The sequence below is a fragment of the Salmo trutta genome, chromosome 12 (assembly GCF_901001165.1).
Source record: "Salmo trutta chromosome 12, fSalTru1.1, whole genome shotgun sequence".
Taxonomy (NCBI): Eukaryota; Metazoa; Chordata; class Actinopteri; order Salmoniformes; family Salmonidae; genus Salmo; species Salmo trutta.
This window is the reverse complement of record NC_042968.1, coordinates 12,307,659-12,326,721: the sequence shown is the minus strand read 5'-3', so window position 1 is coordinate 12,326,721 and position 19,063 is coordinate 12,307,659. Positions and strand designations below refer to the sequence as shown.

General features: G+C 46.0%; 1 protein-coding gene across 7 annotated transcripts in view; it reads right to left on the bottom strand.

Annotated features, from left to right (window-relative positions):
* Nucleotides 1-19,063, bottom strand: part of LOC115202936 (zinc finger protein 536) — a 180,385-nt gene that overhangs the window by 137,342 nt on the left and 23,980 nt on the right. For 5 of the 7 annotated variants that reach the window (XM_029767116.1, XM_029767117.1, XM_029767120.1 and 2 more), the window contains one exon: nt 16,331-16,374. The gene's annotated coding sequence lies outside the window, so the exon portion shown is untranslated. Of the gene's footprint in view, nt 1-16,117; nt 16,192-16,330; nt 16,375-19,063 lie in introns of all 7 variants that reach the window. The other 2 variants (XM_029767118.1, XM_029767119.1) reach the window with 1 other exon arrangement.

The following is a 19,063-nucleotide window of genomic DNA, read 5'->3' as shown; positions in this document are numbered from 1 at the left end:
CAAAATGGCGTCGGAATATGATCTACCCTCAATGATAGCTTAGTCGTTCATGAGATAAGCATCGCAAGTCATTTAGCGCTGGAACCTATACCCAAAAATGATCATCCCACACGCAAACTATCTTCTGTCATAACGATCAGTTCCCGTGTGCTGTTTGATTCCAACTGTTACGTTAAGTAATGTTCCCGTGTTCAACATCATCTACTTACCAGAATCACTATCAACGCGCACACAGGCGTGCACACGCACGGTGGGCTTTTTCGTACGCTCGGATAGGAGTGTAAATCGAATTCAGGTGACAAACAAGCGTCTTAATTATTTTGGAAAATGTAGTCATGCGGAAAATCATATTCACCAGACGATAATGAAGAGGAAACTGAGGAGGACAACAGAAGTGGATCTATGCCACGTTGTTTGACCTCTGACCCACACAGCACGACTCAGACCCGGAGGGAAAGACGAGTGAAAACAATAGCACCCGCACTTATTGGGGCGTATTGGGATAGCGCGTAATCGGTCGATAATCCAACGTCCTTGGTAATCAGCTTCAGGCTGCCTTTGATAAGAACGAAGGTAATGCGTTAGACCATTTAACAGACTTTATGTGACGGACATCTCATGGAACGTCACATCCCCCGACAACTGGAGCGACATTCTTGCTGTTATTTTACTAAGGCCCTTGACACTATGGCTTTATAGGGCTTTTTGAGTCTTCTGAAATGTTTCCCCATGGTCAGGTTTCTGAATGCTTATCATGATATTGATTATGACACCCCTCTTCTGCATCAAAGGAGACGCGCCTCCACAAACAGGCGTCTGTGCTTCATTTCATTCTATCAGACCAACAGCCAGTGCATCATAAAAGAATTGGCACTCGCCGTGTTAACCCCTTACCCTACATTGGTTTGGTTTCTTTATTTGTCTGCAGATATTCTGTATCTACCTGCTCTATAGAGGCCAAATGCGTTTGGGATATAGATACTCTAAGCTATGTACTGACCTGGCATGGAAAGGTTGAAAGTATAGAAGGGGAGAGAGAGAGAGAGAGAGAGAGAGAGAGAGAGAGAGAGAGAGAGAGAGAGAGAGAGAGAGAGAGAGAGAGAGAGAGAGAGAGAGAGAGAGAGAGAGAGAGAGAGAGAGAGAGAGAGAGAGAGGGAGAGAGAGGAGAGAGGGAGAGGGAGAGAGAGACCGTGACAGCAAAGCATCGTGGTACCTGTGCTCACAGAAGTGCGCATGGCAATACCTCTGCTCTGTTTTTTCTGTCCTTTCTTCCCAGACCCTAGCCTGGTGTGGACAACTGGTTCTGTGTAAATGTGAAGGAATGATCGGTGTAGCAGTCCAAGACGGACATGGGGTTAAAGTGACTGGTAAGAGTATCAACTCTCAGAACCACCGCCCAGTTTTGAAAGGAGTTCTGCCAAGTTGACTGTCGCAGATCCAACGGCGCATGTTTTCCACGACACACAGAGGAGGACGAATGACAAAACACCACTCTCACCAGATGCCTTGAAGTAACACATTGATTGAAACCAGCCCCTTCAATGGTACTCTATGTCTCTCTGTTCATGTGTGTGTGTGTGTGTGTGTGTGTGTGTGTGTGTGTGTGTGTGTGCGTGCGTGCGTGCGTGCGTGCGTGTTTTATGGTGAGAACAATAACGGGTAAATCTTCTCCTCATGCAGAACGAGGTAACCCATAGCGTCATGTGACCGTCATAGAGAGTGAGTGACAGGGCCTTGGAGATGTGGTGTGGGGAATCCGGTGACCTTTCCCCCCTCGGCTGCATTGTAAACCACACTCTATTTCCCATCCTACTTTAACAGCCTGTGAGTGGTGTGTAACCCCGAGGTTAAAGAGCAATCTGTAACCAATTAACCATTTGACTAGCAAAGCCTGCATTCCGTGGATGGGAGGAATGCACAGAGCAGTGGAAAACCTCTGGCTGGATGCAGGCGTGTTGGTGGTGGCGACAACTGAGCGAGGGGTTACGAGTGAAGGGGGAGCGGGGAGCGGGGATGATGGGGTTAAAGCCTTTCATGGTGACACTGGGACACAACACTACCTGGTAAAACCATCAAACCTGACCACGATTTACGGGGTCTTGTGGTGTGGCCCTGGTAATCAGGCCCAGGCTTGGTACACGACGCCGCTTCTTCGTCCCCCCCCCCCCGTCCCCCCCCGCCCCTCCACTCCACCTCCCTCCAACAGGAGAGAGATACATAAAGAGAGAGAGAGAGAGACAGAGTGGGAAGGAGGGAGAGAGTGGAGACAGAGAAAGGGAGCAGAAAGAGCGACGGAAGGAGAGGAGTCTTTGGGGCCGGCTCCCTCCTCTCCATCCATCAGTGTGTCTGCAGCGGGATCAGGGCCGTGTAATGAGCCGTGGGCCCCCTTACACGTGTTGACGCGCCGCAAAATAAGATCCATTTACCTACACGGCCGCTAGCGACTGGAGGGGAACGCACGTTCCGCCCGCTGCCCCACCCCCCAATCTCGGAGGTGAACCCACCCCTCGAAAAACTCGGAGCTCTGTCTGCTCTGCCTCTGTGGTCAGCCCATCTCTGGGGTGGGAGGGGGGCAGTCAGAGGAGGAGGAGGAGGAGGAGAGGGTGATCCTCTTACACAGACAGACAGAAGCAATTGAACTCTAGTGTCACATGACTTCAAGGCATCGCTGTCAAGGGGGACTGAAACAGTCAAGGAAGTGACCCCATAAATGTTGCACTTGACCGTGTGGTTCGATTGGACAGGATGTGACTTCCATGAGTAGAACATTATAAACTATTCTTCTTGATTTGTGTGGATATAATTATAAACCATCCGCTGAATTAGTATCACAATTGACATAATGGTTTTGTATAGATGATCCATTTTTGACAGTTTACTGAGAGATCTGATAAACCACAAAGATCTGATAAGACCGTAAATGAAGAAAATCGAAGCTCATATCCATAAGGTACCATATCTAACCAAGCTATTTTAACTTCGTTTGTCTTCCTGTCCACTGTCCAGCCATTTTCACACCACCCTAAAGAACTAACGATGCATTTAAAGGGAGAATTAGCGGGAGAGCAGAGGGGAAACGGCCTTTTCACGAGTGTACAGCGGGCCAGAGAGCTCAGCACACAGCCCTGCGTCATAGTGTTCATACTGTACCTACGTGGGAATATGCATCGTAAAAGACGACACCGATTCCACACATTGTCCTCAGAAAACAAAAGAGAAAGAGAGAGTAAGGACAGAGAGAGAGAGAGAGAGAGAGAGAGAGAGAGAGAGAAAGAGAAAGGACAGAGAGCGAGAAAGAGAGATAGAGAGAAAGGACAGAGAGAGAGAAAGAGAGATAGAAAGGACAGAGAGAGAGAAAGAGAGATAGAGAGAGAGGACAGAGCAAAAGAAAGAGAGAGAAAGGACAGAGAGAGAAAGAGATAGAGAAAACGAGAGATAGAAAGGACAGAGTGAGAGATAAAGAGAGAGCAAAAGGACAGAGAGAGCAAAAGGACAGAGAGATAGAAAGGACAGAGAAAGAAGGAGAGATAGAAAGGACGGAGAGAAAGAGAGAGAGAGAGCAAGGACAGAGAAGAGGAAAAGAGAGATAGAATGGACAGAGAGAGAGAGAGAGCAAGGACAGAGAGAGCAAAATAGTGATAGAAAGGAAAGAGAGAAAGAGAGACAGAAAGGACAGCGAGAGAGATAAAGAGAGATAGAAAGGACAGAGAGAGAGAGAGAGGAAGAGAGAAGAAGAAAGAGCGAGAGAAAGGACAGAGAGAGAGAAAGAGTGAGAGCTGTGCTGTGCTGTTGGGCGAAAGAGAATGCGACTAATAATGAGACATCTATTTTACCCACCAGCCCTCTGTGTGCAGCGCCTCGATGATACGCCTGTTTTCCTCCGGCCCCCATTATCAGTGCACTTGAACCCGGGATAACAATGAGTTCATAGAGATTGAGAAGTGCCGGGGCCTTAATTGTATGTATTTAGTCACGCAAACCGAGGCAATGGCCTGAGAATGGCTAGTTAGCCAATGACATCATTTAGCTTCAGAGTTGACTCAATGGGGCTGGAGCAAATGTGCACTGTTGCCACGTCCACCCATCCGGGCTCTGCTCGCTCAGTCAAAGAACTGTCTGTCTCATATCTACAGTGCTATCGCCCCTCTGCATTACAGGACATATTTGGTGTTATCAGAACCAGTAGCTCTCCCAAGATCCCTCCGGTGGTGTCTCTGTCTTCATTGTCATCTTCTTCTTTAAAGAGAAGACGCTTTGAGAATTATGCCAGTTGTGTTGTCTTTTTTTTGTGTGTGTGGTGTGTGTGTGTGTTTGTGTGGCGCGCGTGTGTGCGCGCGTCCTTTGTCAATCAACGGTGGATGTTTGGCGGCACAAAGCTGATGATCGCATCATGATGTTATTGTGCCTGACTTGCTCGGCACAAAGAGGGAAGGGAGCGTGTTCTCAAGCAGGGATGTCAGCACTTGAAAAATCAATCACCATCTGGGCTCATTTCATACAAGGGAGAGAGAGAGGAACAACCAACAGCTCCCTTTTGGCCAGAAACAACAGGCTAGGCCAAACCTCAGAAAAGCATTATGGCAACATTGGGGTCTATCCACAGCATTAAGGCGGCACTGTGCGAAAGCAGCTCGACATTAGCTGAGCGCAAGGCCACAGAAAGCAAAACATGGATAAGAGTACAGAAAGCACAGATTCACCTGCTTGGCTAACACCACGGGTCATTGGGTTTCTGTCAAAGAGCTCATCTCTGTTTATTCTTTATTCTTTGCCCTTCCAACGACTAGCTTCATAGTTATGCCCGCGCTTCATGTGCAATTGATCTCCTGAACTTAAAAGTATCACATCGTAGGAAATTAATTTGAATGTATGTCACCAAATCGCTTTTTACGGTACTAAAACACCCAGCTCCACATTTTGGAGGAGGCTGAGGGGGTGACATGATTTTTGCTGCAGCGTTGCCTCCTTTCAGTGGCACAGCTGTGTGAAAAATACCAGTTAGAAATGGTGCTGAGGCAGCAAAAGCATTTAATAGTCAACAAACAGTTATCTAAGCCCATGTCCAACAACTAGACACCACTGTAATGTGACCTACATACTAAGTGAATAAGAATTTTTACATCAGGGAGGGGGCGAACAGAACAGAGCTCATTCAGCTGACAGTAATTAAATAGCAAGTATTCCTTTTCACTGGCCTTTTGCCTCTTTCCCAGCTAAGAAAGTATAATGTAACAGAACATATTGTGCCATATTAAGTATTCTACTCTTTTTTTCCCCCCAGTTCTTTCGGATTTAATGGAATGACAAGTCAGGGGAGGGTTAGTCTGAATTTTTCAAGGACGTGGGATGGATTCTAACACTGTTCCATTCTAGCATGTACTGCCTAAGCTGGGGGATGAACCCGCTGACCTGAAGCCAGCGTGCCACATTGGAAGAACAACACATGTCATATGTCAGGGGAGGGTTATATCATGTTATATCCTGCCTGTTTGGCCCTGTCTGGGGGTATCATCGGATGGGGCCATAGTGTCTTCTGATCCCTCCTGTCTCAGCCTCCAGTATTTATGCTGCAGTAGTTTATGTGCCGGGGGGCTAGGGTCAGTCTGTTTCATCTGGAGTATTCTCTTGTCTTATCCGGTGTCCTGTGTGAATTTAAATATGCTCTCTATAATTTTCTCTTTCTCTCTTTCTTTCTTTCTCTCGGAGGACCTGAGCCCTAGGACCATGCCTCGGGACTACCTGGCATGATGACTCCTTGCTGTCCCCAGTCCACCTGGCCATGCTGCTGCTCCAGTTTCAACTGTTCTGCCTGCGGCCACGGAACCCTGACCTGTTCACCGGACGTGCTTGTTGCACCCTCGACAACTACAATGATTATTATTATTTGACCATGCTGGTCATTTATGAACATTTTAACATCTTGACCATGTTCTGTTATAATATCCACCCGGCACAGCCAGAAGAGGACTGGCCACCCCTCATAGCCTGGTTCCTCTCTAGGTTTCTTCCTAGGTTTTTGGCCTTTCTAGGGAGTTTTTCCTAGGGAGTTTTTCCTAGCCACCGTGCCTCTTTCACATGCATTGCTTGCTGTTTGGGGTTTTAGGCTGGGTTTCTGTACAGCACTTTGAGATTTCAGCTGATATACGAAGGGCTATATAAATAAATTTGATTTGATTTGATATGTAAGTCAGAGGGGAATGAGTTCAGACAGACCCGTGGACCACTAGTCCGTTCGCACACACAATACACACACACACACACACACACACATCCATACCCTACATCCCCCAGCCTTCCGCCTGCATGCCCACCTCCCTTGAAGATGAATGTGAGAGTGAAACCCAAGCCAGCCATGCTCTCAGATCAGGTAGGCCCGTTCCAGACAAAACCGCAGAAGGATGATAAAAGAGGGGGAGCGGGCGAAACAGGCGATGCACCGGCCGCCAGAACAAAGCAGGTGTCCGTATTAATGCACCATCGAGCACTTGGAACCCTGCACCTCAATACAGGAGGAGGAGGAGGGGCAAGAGGGGGAGGGCGAACACAGTGAAAGAGAAAGTTTCAACTAATTAGAATAAGGAGAAAACAAGTCAACGGGTTACAGTGTGGTGGACAACATCATAAACTTCCCATTGGGATGAATCATCAGTGGGGCTCCTCATTCTGTCTGTGACAACAGGTCATCTGTTTCAATTGGCTTTATTTCTTAAAAACAGACCGATTTATACACTCCTTTTATCACTCTGGAGTTCCGAAAGATCAAAACGAAATCAGGACAAAATTGCACGTCGGTGTCATAAGCGTCGTAATGATCGGACCAAACTGCAGCGGTTATGTGAAACATCTTCTTGATTTATTATAGAAATGAACACTGAACAAAAGAACGACGAAAAGCAGTCCTGTAAGGTACTCTGACTATACATGGAACAACCACCCACAAACACAAGAGAAAATAAACCCACTTAAATATGGCCTCCAATTAGAAGCAATGACAACCAGCTGCTTCTAATTGGAGGTCGTTCCCAAAACTAACATAGAAATAGACAAACTAGAAAACCCACATAGAAATAAAAAAACATAGAACATAAACCAAAAACCCCGAAACACACAAAACAAACACCCCCTGCCATGTCCTGACCAAACAACATTAACAAATAACCCCTTTACTGGTCAGGACGTGACAGTCGGACGTTAGATAATGTAAAGAGCAGTCATGAACACTGGGTGACAAAATAAAACGACAAAGAAAGTGATCAAGTTAGTAAGGGGCACAGCATTGGCACCTTATAGAGAGCTTCACATTCATTAAATAACTGCTGATGAGTCACTGTGGCATTTGCGTTCCTCAATCCTGAAACAGGGTTTGGGTTTTCATTAGACAACAACGGCAAAAGGCAATAAAAAAGAGGGGGAGAGAAGAACGAGAGAGGCAGAAAGGAAAGAAATGTTGGCGGATCAATTACCACACCTCAGGGGTGTCTTAATTGAATTCTCCTCTACAGCTGCCACATATTCCTCTGGTTGTAGGTGTCTACGGCATTTGCATAAATGTGCCTCCAATTTGATGCCGAAAAAGAGGTCGAGAAGCAGCCAGACAACAAAAAACATCCGACCAGAAAAGAACAACGGCTGTTTAAATAGGGATAAGGTGGATTCTAGGAGTCAACCTGGGATGTGTTGTTGAGAAAAGTACATTACAAAAAGATTCTTCTATCCACACAGCACCCCCATTGTGTGGTTTTGGAAAAACACTGATAAAAAAAACAAGGTTAAAGAATCCACTGCGCGATTTAACATGCTCCATCATTCCTTCATACCAGATACTCCCCAGCTGTCTCTCTTCTTGTTGTTCTCCTTCGGTGTAGCAACATCTCAGCGTCCTGGGTGTCTAACTCACATCAGGATCCCTGTCCCTTGAGAGTTTTCTTTTTCACAAGCCCTGTTTCATCACAGCGTTGCTATTTTTAGGCCCCGAATTTGAAATCTGGTCACAGAAATCAGGCTCCATTCAGGAGAGGGCCTTTGTAGAACTTAAATACACCCCAATGTGTCCTTCAACAAAGACCTCTCCTTTTTACTCTCCCTTTAATGCTATAAGTTTAGGATTGTTAGTTGTGTCTGTGGGTGGTTTTTTCTCTCTTTTTTAGGCATTAGACCGGCTAGCTATTGAACGCCACAGTGTCTATAAAAATTCATCAGGATTAAAATGACCTCAGACGCAAAATGAAAGTTCCTAAAGTACACAATGGGGGCTGTCTTTTTGACACATTCTCCGGGGCCTTGGGAACAGTATTGTTTCCTGACAAAGTGTCCCTGCCTTGACAATGAGCACCTTTCAGCCCCACACAGGGCCTGCCTTTAGAGCCGGAGAGAGAGACGTATTTCACATATCAATCAAAGAGGAGAGAAAGACCCTCGTCGGGGTAAAAGTGGCCCTTCAGAAAACCTGAACAGATCAAAATGGAGTAAATGCTATTTCCCTCTTATTGTGGCCATCCAGCTGTGTTTTATCAGATGAGGGAAGGAAGTAGGTGAAAGAGAGCCCTCATTCTTAATCATATTTCTCTTCCTATTGCAGTAAGGGAGAGCGGGGCATGACAAAGAGAATGAAACGCATCTCATCAGGTCATGATTTCTGGGGTGACCTATATCTTTAGTTAAGTGTATGGCAAATATAGAAACACTTTTTTTTACATTTACATTTCAGTCATTTAAGAGGACGCTCTTATCCAGAGCCGCTTACAGTAGCTGAGCGCATACATTTGTCATACCGGTCCCCCGCGGGAATCAAACCTGCAACCCTGGCGTTGCAAGTGCCAAGCTCTACCAACTGAGCCAGGCGGATTATACAAGTGTAATTACATAAGCGTGGCTAGAACACGATGTCAGCAGGACCATCTCTGATGAGGTTGTGTATACTGTACTGTATGTATATATATATATATATATATATATATATATATATATATATATATATATATATATATATATATATACTTTGTGTGCAGGTACGTGCATGTGTGTTCTTTACACACCCAGTGCAGTTAGTTGGTGTAATGAGCACACGGTGTGTGCATCAGGCCATCATTGCCACCCACTGAGCCAGCCAGTCGCACCACTGTCGCTAATCATGCTAAAAAATGAATTGCGTGTCTGTGTTGGTAATTCCAAATGGCATTTGACTACCTCAGCCTAGATTTATGATACACATATAAATATAGTATTTCTGGACAGGTGGATTAATATGTCTCCTTAAAGAGCTTCTTTATAGGTCAGTGCCTGCGTGTAATCCCCCCCCCCCCCCAAAAAAAAATATCATCTCATCTGCGCCTCAATTCATTACAGCACAGGAGAGGAACACAGAAGGGGCAAGAGCACAGTGCTGAGAAAATGATGCCTCTAGTGAGTGAACCGTGAACATGCACGCACACTACTGTACGCGTTAATGTGTGTAAATCTGTGTCGTCGTGTTTATGGACTTGTGTAAGTAGTCGTATGAAATTGCATTAATAGTTACTGTATTCGTTCAACCTACAGCGTGAGTGGCATTTTGAAATTGGGATGTTCTGAATTTGTAGAATTGGGGACATGGCAGCCTTGGACACAGACTTATCTTAAACCTAATTAGATCATGATAATAGCTTTAGGGCCTCGGTGATAAATGGTTGGCCTGTGGATCGGAACCTTTCTTCAGTTTCAGGTTGTGCACATTGTGCCTATACAGTAGTTCAGCCTTAGATTAGCAAAACAGACAGAGCCCAAATGTTAGTACGGTAAGATTTGTGTTAGATTAAAAGTAAAGACTTGGTATGTGTCTAATAATGATCTCATCATTTACCCGTTGTTTTTGTGTTGGCACGTCTGTTGGCATTTCACTGCCCTCCGCAAAGTGCACGCCACCCCTCCCAGTATCGTCTCCCATGACATAAGAGATTCATAAACACCCTGAAACCCTGGAGGGCGAACCCGATTCACTGTGTATTAGTGATGGGTCATTCCGTCTTTCCACTCTCCTCCAAAGCCATGGCTTCTCTTCTGAGCCTCTGTCCTGTAGTGCTAGCCAGCCAGCCCAGCGTTTCCCCAACCCTCCCTCTCTCCCTCGCTCGCTTTCTTTCCCAACCGCCATCCACTTCAATGTTCCACGTTTTATTATTTTGATAAAACATGCACTCCTCTTGTGGGGAAACTTTTCCCCTCAGTGTCATCTGCGTCATGACGAGTTAATGTTGCAAGGCGACATCTATCTTTTTCCAACACCTTGAGGGCATCTTTTAAATGGAGGAATGTGGTCATTATGTGACATTAACCTCATTAGAAAACGCACTTTAACTGCTCGGAGATTAAATTGATTTACAGCTGCCATTTCCACTACTGCTCTCGATCAATTGTTAAACTATCCTTTTTATGGCCCAGACTCCGCTGTGTGCCTTTTCTCTCCCTCCCACTCCTTGTATTAATGCCAGGTATGTATTCCAATAAAGGAGGGGGGGCAACTTTTTTTATGCCACTGTGGTGTAATGTGAAAAATCCCCTACATAAGTGAGCCTCTCCCAGGCGCTCACAATAGAGAATATGATCTGGCTGAGACGGGCGTGTGGCGCGGTAAATCCATCCGCTCCGTTTGTGTGGCTAAATGTCAGCGCTCTGCCTCTCTGCTCCTGACAGCTCAGGTTTACGTGGCCGTTTAAGCATAACACGCACACTGTATTTCTTTGATAAATCAATAACCCTACCATTTCTGTGCACCATCCGCCCTCCATCTGCGTGAATTGATCCACGCGGATGGAGTGACATCGCCCTCCCTCCATCCCTCCATCGTTCCACCGCACTTTTGACACATAAATAAAATATGTGGCCTTTTTTTCTTCTTCAATTGGCCACAATGTTGATCCTGAGGAATATGGCGCAGGTCACATGGTAGCATCGAGGGGGGGACTAGAGCTATGAGTCGGGTGGCTGCTATCGCTCACTGGCGCCCCACAAAATCCCCGGAACTTTCCAGCAACGCATTTATTAGAGTGAATGAGTCTTCGAAAGAATGGCATTACAAAATAATGTGGTCGCTAAATTATTTAAGCATTTTTGCCATAATGCTTCACTTCATAACCACAGAACTATGTACACCCACACACACACACACACACGCACACACGCACACACGCACGCACATGCAGACGCGCGCGCGCACACACACAGAATTATAGCAAATCCATTTAATGTCATCATCCAAATTTAGAAAAGGAAAAGATGAGAGAAGGTGGGGGCGGTGCAGAGAAGGTGGGGGGGGGCGGTGCAGAGAAGGTGGGGGGGCGGTGCAGAGAAGGTGGGGGGGAGGTGCAGAGAAGGTGGGGGGAGGTGCAGAGAAGGTGGGGGGCGGTGCAGAGAAGAGAAGGTGGGGGGGTGGTGAAGGTGGGGAGGCGGTGCAGAGAAGGTGGCGGGGAGGTGCAGAGAAGGTGGGGGGGAGGTGCAGAGAAGGTGGGGGGGCGGTGCAGAGAAGGTGGGGGGGCGGTGCAGAGAAGGTGGGGGGCGGTGCAGAGAAGAGAAGGTGGGGAGGCGGTGCAGAGAAGGTGGCGGGGAGGTGCAGAGAAGGTGGGGGGGAGGTGCAGAGAAGGTGGGGGGGCGGTGCAGAGAAGGTGGCGGGGCGGTGCAGAGAAGTGGGCGGGGAGGTGCAGAGAAGGTGGGGGGGTGGTGCAGAGAAGAGAAGGGGGGCGGTGAAGGTGGCGGGGAGGTGCAGAGAAGGTGGGGGGCGGTGCAGAGAAGGTGGCGGGGAGGTGCAGAGAAGGTGGGGGGGGGGTGAAGGTGGGGGGGAGGTGCAGAGAAGGTGGCGGGGAGGTGCAGAGAAGGTGGGGGGGCGGTGAAGGTGGGGGGGAGGTGCAGAGAAGGTGGGGGGGGGCGGTGCAGAGAAGGTGGCGGGGAGGTACAGAGAAGGTGGCGGGGAGGTGAAGATAGGGGGGAGGTGAAGGTGGGGGGGAGGTGCTAACTCCATCACACTACTATATTTAGGTGTCAGGCTCACAAGCCATCCTGACTTTAATATAAATAGATATAAATCAACATGCGGGGCACTGTGTTTTACCCGCTATCAACAGATGAGTGCTACATGTTATCCCACACCTCCTCAACATATTCAGGGAGTGATGGCGAAGGCATTTCTGTGGCTGGGTTAGAAACAGCTGCTAGGTGAACTAACCTTGGTGTGGCATGCCAGGGGCCCCACCTCCAGAGTGTCCACTGCTACCCTGGCACTCTCCCCCTGTGACCTGCCTCCTGGCTGGGTTGCTGCAGTCCTGTGTGCTCCCACCACCACCACCACCCAGGCTCAGCTCAGGTCAGGGCTGTTGCCACACACAGCCCCTCAAGTCAGAGCCTCTGGTGCCTAATTAGGGAGGAGGGATGGAGGAATGGAAGGATGGAGGGAAGGAGAGCCAGCTTGGACTTTAAGAGACTAACCCACCTCTGCCATAACGGAGCACTTATGGGATTAAAGGGGCATTAGCGTTGGTATGCCCATGTAGGCCGTCTGTATATTTATATAGGGCCAGATGATGCAAACTGAGAGGCAGCCACGACAACTGTTGTCTGTGCACTCATCATTATCATAATCACCTTCATCATCGTCATCATGCTCATCATCATCACCCCACACAGATTGCATCATGGGAATAACTGTGTGGTGCCAACAGACGCGTGGGGCTTATTCCATGTCAGCGCCACTCTCTTCCCCCCCCCTCCATCTCTCTCTCACTCTCTCTACCCCTCTCTGTCTACCCCCTCTCCTTCACTCACGCTCGCTCTCTCTCCGTCTCTTAACCCCCCCCCCCCCCCCCCCCACAAATGCCTGACTCACTCCAGACTGTGACGCTCTGCTTAGCTCTGGTCTGGTCTACTCTGGGTCCTGGAAGGAAATTGCTGAGCTCACAGCCTCCACCACCACCCACCTCCTCCTCCCCCTCCCCCTCCTCCTCTCTCACCCCCTCCTGAAGGATTTCCCCTATTAAGAGGGAGAGTCGATGGGGAGGAGCTAGAGGAGGAAAAGGTGAGTCTACTGTACAGTAATAACCCCAGTACACAATCCCTCCTCTCCTCTGTTATCTATCTGTCTGAATCTCTCCTTTGACTGATCCATTTATGAGGACATAAAAAAGGTACTTTTCAACCGTAACCTTCCAGTATTGGTCCCCGTACGGTACCAGAGGGAACGTTTCTTTCATGCACATAAAACATGCAGAAAATACTCATCACATGAAGTGCATATCAAAGTCGGTAACTAACATTTTGACAGTATGTTATTTACAACCGACAAGCTTTTTGTCTAGAAATGTAATCAGACATTAGTAAATATGCTGACTCAGAAAGGCTGTTTTCTCCAACTGTTTATTGGTTACTCTCTGCTTATTTATGTGCGTCCTGCTAAACAAAGGCCTCCCACCATAACAAGAACAACAGTGTTGAACGCAGTCGAGTGTTTGATCTTGACATGTCTAAGTGACCGCAGCTATCCCAACTACAGAGGGCTGGGTGAATTGTGTGGTCAGAGGCATGTGCAGTGTGTGCATTGTTGAGATACACTAAACTCTGGACCATATTGTTTGGCTTTGAAATGGTTTCGTTTGATTTTCTCTGCTTGGGAACCGGATACTTGAGACAAAAAAATGCAAATAAAAAAAAGCTGTGGCTCAATACACATTATCCTTAATGAAGTAGGATAAATTCTGGACCATAGCGTTTGAGAATGGAAAAATACATATGCGGGGTGAAAATAGTGTTTTTGATGTAAAGTGTTAACAGCTGTGCTTGGTTCTGGGAGTGTGGAGGTCGGAGTGTGGTTTGACTCCGGGGTCAGGTGCCCCCCCCCCTCCCCCCACCTGCCCGCCCGCCTCAGCTGCCCCTTGCTAAATGGAAACGAGATGTGATATTGTTCTAGTCATCACGGCCATCTGATGTCAATTTCACACAGTGGTGGGACCCTTCACAAGCTGGTCCATGATAGGAACACACACACGCACAAGCTTCCTTTCTGTGTCTCGCTATCTCTCGCTGTCTCTCTCTCTGTCCTCTATCTCTTCCTTTCCCTCTGTTACAGTCTCCCGAGCTATCTCTCTCTCCCTCCCCCTCTGCCCACACTGGGATAAGTCATGAGGAAATTGATGCCCATGTTTTGTCCGACCACCTGTTCATTCTGGATACAAGTCTAAGAACCCAGTAAGGGTTAACCCTCTTTGGGGAGCGAGCGGGGGAGGTTGTTGGCACCCCAGTCAGAAACGTGCCCCCACGAGTGGCAGGCTGGCTCAGACCGTCCGGCTGGGTGGGACGGGAGCCCAGTCTTGGACCGCTCCACATCTCCCCCAAATCCTCCAGTCGCTCCAAACAGAGTCAGTATGCTGCCCCTCCATTACCCCCCAACCCCCATCCTATCCCAACCAGGAAATTATTGTCTCGGTCAATTTCCATGAATCAATCTATCTACGTTTTGAAGGACTCTTACCGTATGAGACCACAATGTTCTTGAAGGCTGTATGATCACCAACACGTGTAGACTATTCGTGGAGAAAATGAAAGAAACATACCATTTAATATGAGATCATATTTTAATGAGATTCTTAACCCATTGGCTGTAGGTTTGATGATTGAACATGACGTCTAGAACCACTCAGTGTGCTTCTAAAATGATAAACGATTGCCGAGGCGCTTGAAGCTCACATGTCCCTCACTCTGATCAAACACAAAGCCACTAGTGAACAATGGAGGCAGGGAAGCAGTGTTGTGTTACCTGCAGCGTGAGAAGACTCTCACATGTCCAAATCACCTCACGCCACCACCGTCTTGCCACCACTCATCAAACTCACACAAAGTCATAAGAGCGGAAATAGGAAACCATTCTCACTAAAAACCTTCAGAATCATCTCCTGAGAGAAAACAGCGCTCTTGTTTTTTAACTGAAAAAGGACAAATATTTTAAGAGGCAATGAATTTGGTGGAGCTGAATAGGATGTTGGTATATGTTTTACTAAAGGAAATGTAATGGCATACTATTATTAGATCACATTAATCATGGCTGCGCCAAAGGCACTGACAGCAGCACTGAAAAGGATTGAAAATGTTGCTAATGGATATAAATTACCCATTGTGTGATAAAAGGATGTTTTCACTAAGAAGGTAGGGATAAAACAGAAAACCTCTGAATACATATGTATAAAATATTGAATAATACAGGCTATCTGAGTGGGATTAACATTTTAAGGGAATCAGATAGTAATAGTTCGACAATTAAAAGTGGACTAAACCCATCCGGTTAGAGAGGAGAGTGGCGAGGTAGGAGAGTTGTTTTGACAGAGGTCTGTCAGTTGGCACGGCGATAATGAGTCACATCTCTCTTATACGGTTATTTATTGCCGACTTGGCTCGCAAACAAAAGATCAATAATTTTGAGCAAATCTAATGTTGCCCCTGGCGCTAATATGGTCATCCATCACATCTGCCATCTTTATGTGGGAGATGGACTGAATTTGTGTTTATTTGAGATCAAATGCAATTACATCATATAGCTTTAATAACATCTGAGCCCCCTGTGAATATGTGTGGGTTTTTGATCATGCGGATGCATATACAGTATGCTTGTGAGATGTGTCACATACGTGTAAATTATAATATATTTACTGCTATAAGACGTGTTTCCACATCAATCTTCATTTCTTTCCACAGTCCTACATTTTGAAATATGAAGTGTGTCAACAGTCTACCCCCCCCCTTAGACGGCGAACGCACAAACATCCCTCACACAAATACACACATAGCACGGCCAGTCCCCCATTGAGACAATCCAGAGCTAGTGAGGAGATCCCTCACTGACAACAAGCCCTGGGTGAGCCAGCTTAAGTCCACCTGGACTCTGTCTGACTGTCTGCCTCTCAGAGCGAGGTGTGAGTCTGGCGAACGACAGACAGAGGTCATCTGTCACAGAGGATCCCTCCTGCCTAGGTGTTGCCCCACACACCTCCAGAGAAGGCCCTCGCAGGTAGACTAATAAGCATAAGGCACAGGGAGAGGCCCCACAGAGCCCCAAAGCACCTCCTCGCACGGCATCCCTCTCCCACCGTCACAGGCCCAGGACACTAACCTGACAACCTGCACTGCGCTTGATGCTGACGCACACCGCGAGCCAAACGGAAGCCATTTAAACGGGTATGGTCCCTAAAAAATAAATACATTCAAATTGTAGATGGGTGTTGTTTTTGAGATAAATGGGGAATATGGAAATGTCAGTTGGGTCCAATTTCTCAGTCTCACCTCTATGTGGTATAACAGAAATACAGTAAGCATGGTTCCTCACCTAATGTGTTTTCTTTGGGTCTTCTAATTGACATCCGTAGATCACTGGAAAAGCAAATAACAGAGAGAGAGAGAGAGAGAGAGAGAGAGAGACAGTGTTAATGACACACCAACAGACTCGTCTCCAAGAGCAGCATCATAAATATCGCACAAACAGGAAATCATTAGCACCACAGATAAAAACAGATCAGGATCTCAGTTCAATACAATCAAATACATGTTGTCTATCGCATTACAAGAAAACATCAAGAGAGAATAAAACTTGAGAAACATGGGTTTTCATCATCTTAGGGATTTAGAGGTTAGTTAGTAAACAGTAAAGGCGGATTGAACGATAAACTAGGAAATGTATGAATATACAGTAATCGAGAAATAGGCTAGTCTACAGCCTAGACTACAGACGTCGCACCAAACACTCCCTCATAGCGAGCTCCAGAGTTTTGCCAGGGGATTTCATGAAACTAAACAGTATGTCAAAGATCCTTACAACATAAGATGTCTCCCCTAAACACCACTGTCATGTTCCCTTCGCTTTCCTTTCTTCCCTTCTCAGACACGACTTTGGGTAGAGGAAAGAAGTTCTCCCTGAGCGTTTTAAGATGTCATTTTTAAACATACATATCAAAGCTGCAGAAAGATGGATGTTTTTCTTCTGCTTCTCTGCTCTAGTACAATGTAACTTTGAATAGAGAAGGAACTCAAAAGATGTTCTGAGATCTCTTTGCAATCCACATCCTTGGGCCGACTGGCAATACATCATTTGTATTGATGCAATATTAAATTTCAATATCGCATGTCAAAAGGTACAAAATGATAGATCATAGCCTAACTAAATGAATTATTAAAAGGTTGTGCTGGCTGTGCTATCAGCTTCTCTTACAATCAACTGCGTCTGAAAAGAACAGTTTGATACGGGCAGCATTTCAATGTTTTTTTTTTTTTCTCCTAGTTTTATTTTCTCTCTCTTAAGTTTTGGATCACTGTAATGAATCTGGATTTGTGTCACCAAAAAATGTCCTAAAATCTAAAACCACATGAGCACAACAATAACCAGACCTTTCCAGTTAGTTATTTTCTGTCCTGTTCAATGCAAACGATTACCAAAGTACTACGTTTGTTGCTAAAGAGTGAAGAGCAGGACCGATATAATGACATATTTTGAGTGGTATGATTTGTGTTTTCTTCATAATACATTATGTCCCTGGAGCTTTATCTCTCTATTTCCCCTGGTAAAACCCTGAAACCCTTTTTAGATTTGCCCATATTACACATGGCCTCCATTCTAGGTCAAATCTGTATCAGAAGTTCATGCACTGACAACAGAAGCCGTGTGACCTGGAACAGTTTAGAGCTTGTGATTCTACAAGGAAGTCAGAGAGGACAGAGGGTCTGAACCTCTTATGATCCGTATACTTTAAAGAGTTAGAATAAGGGGATAAAAGATAAAGAAGAGTTAATGATACATTTAAAGGAGTATTAAGGTCAGGGAAAATACTAGTGGCACAATGACACCCAAAGATATAGTACATCACGGTTAGTATATTCAGTGATGTGTATTCATGGCCGCCAAGGGAAGCCAGGCTTCCCAAAAAACCTTACCAAAATATATATATATATATACAGTACCAGTCAAAAGTCTGGACACACCTAGTGGCTATTTGAACAATCTCAAATATAAAATATATTTTGATTTGTTTAACACTTGTTTGGTTACTACATGATTCTATATGTGTTATTTCATAGTTTTGATGTCTTCACTATTATTCTACAATGTAAAAAATAGTAAAAATAATGAAAAACCCTTGAATGAGAAGGTGTGTCCAAACTTTTGACTGGTACTGCATATATATACACTGCCATTCAAAAGTTTGCGGTCACTTAGAAATGTCCTTGTTTTTGAAAGAAAAGCACATTTTTTATCCATTAAAATAACATCAAAATGATCAGAAATACAGTGTAGACATTGTGCATGTTGTAAATGACTAATGTAGCTGGAAACGGGTGATTTTTAATGGAATATCTACATGGGCGTACATGGCCCATTATCAGCAACCATCACTGCTGTGTTCCAATGGCACGTCGTGTTATCTAATCCAAGTTTATCATTTTAAAAGGCTAATTGATCATTAGAAAACCCTTTTGCAATTATGTTAGCACAGCTGAAAACTGTTGTTATGATTAAATAAGCAATAAAACTGGCCTTCTTTAGACTAGTTGAGTATCTGGAGCATCAGCATTTGTGGGTTTGATTACAGGCTCAAAATGGCCAGAAACAAATAACTTTCTTCTGAAACTCGTCGGCCTATTCTTTTTCTGAGAAATGAAGGCTATTCCATGCGAGAAATTGCCAAGAAACTGAAGATTTCTTTGCAACTCTGCCTAGAAGGCCAGCATCCCAGAGTCGCCTCTTCACTGTTGACATTGAGACTGGTGTTTTGCGGGTACTATTTAATGAAGCTGCCAGTTGAGGACTTGTGAGGCGTCTGTTTCTCAAACTAGAGACTCTAATGTAATTGTCCTCTTGCTCAGTTGTGCACCGGGGCCTCCCACTCCTCTTTCTATTTTGGTTAGGGCCAGTTTGCGCTGTTCTGTGAAGGGAGTAGTACACAGCATTGTACGAGATCTTCAGTTTCTTGGCAATTTCTCGCAGGCATCACTACACTCCCTGGTTTGAATCCAGACTGTATCACATCTGGCCGGATTGGGAGTCCCAATTGGCCCAGGGTCGTCCGGG